Raw genomic sequence first — 1221 nt, 5'->3', positions numbered from 1 at the left:
GAAATGTTAGTTTTGAGTTTCTTGATAGAATCGTTTGGATCTGGCATTTTCAAATGTTAATTCTGGAAAAACTATGAAAAAATTACTACAGGTTTACAAGAGAGATAACTAACATCTTGTACTTAAAGATTGATTAAATTATTAAAACATGCCTTTATTAAATGCTCAAGAAATTTCCAAGATGCTCTTTTCTAGGCAAACTTAAAATATAAATTTACAAGATTTAAAGAGAAAGGAAAGAACAGCCTGTATGTAGAGACACTTTTACATGGTTTCTGGGCTTTGCCCCATGCATATATTTTTTTCAGGGTTGAGATTGCTATTTTTGTTATTTGGATGATAAATTTGTCACTTGTGGTGTTGAGGGGTTTTTTTTGTTGTTGTTGTTTTTGGTTTTTTTTTTTTTTTGTTACTTGACACAAGCTAGGGTCATCTGGGAAGAGGGAACCTTTACTGAGAAACTGCCTTTATAAATTGCCTGTAGACAAGTCTGTGGGGCATTTTTTGATTAATGATTGATGTGCAAGGGCCCATCTCACTGGGGGCAGTGCCTTCCCTGGGCAGGCTGTATAATAAAGCAAACTGAGCAAGCCATGAGGGACAAGCGGGTAGGCAGTACCCTTTCACAGCCTCTCCTGCTATATGTTATATGAGTATATGTTACTATACTCCTTCCGTTCCGGCCTCCAGTTTCTGCCACGCTTCTCTCAGTGATGGATTATAAAGTACAAGCTGAAACCCGTGTGGTGGTGTAACATAATGAGTTACAGTATAGTCAGAGCTACAGAGTGAGACCTTGTCTCAAAAAAGGAAACAAACAAAAAACAAAAAAAAAACCCACTACACACACACACACACACACCAAAAAAAAAAAAAATACAAACTGAAATAAATCCTTTGCTTCCAAGTTCTTCTGTTTGTTTGTTTGTTTTTTGTTTTTTGAGATTGTGTAGCTTTGGAGCCTTTCCTAGAACTTACTCTGTAGTCCAGGCTGGCCTCAAACTCACAGAGATCCAAGTGCTGGGATTAAAGGCATGCACCACCACCACCACCACCACCACCACCACCACCGGGCTCCTTTGAAGTTCTTTTGATCATGTTGTTTATCACAACAATAGAAAGCCAACTAAAGCATTACTCAACATTAATTCATTCTTAAGGGTTAGTGCATTCTATTGTAAGTGTTATAAAATTATATATTTTAATATTTAATGTAGTGTG

Source organism: Peromyscus eremicus, chromosome 5, assembly GCF_949786415.1.
Source record: "Peromyscus eremicus chromosome 5, PerEre_H2_v1, whole genome shotgun sequence".
Lineage (NCBI taxonomy): Eukaryota > Metazoa > Chordata > Mammalia > Rodentia > Cricetidae > Peromyscus > Peromyscus eremicus.
Note: the sequence above shows the minus strand (reverse complement) of the source record.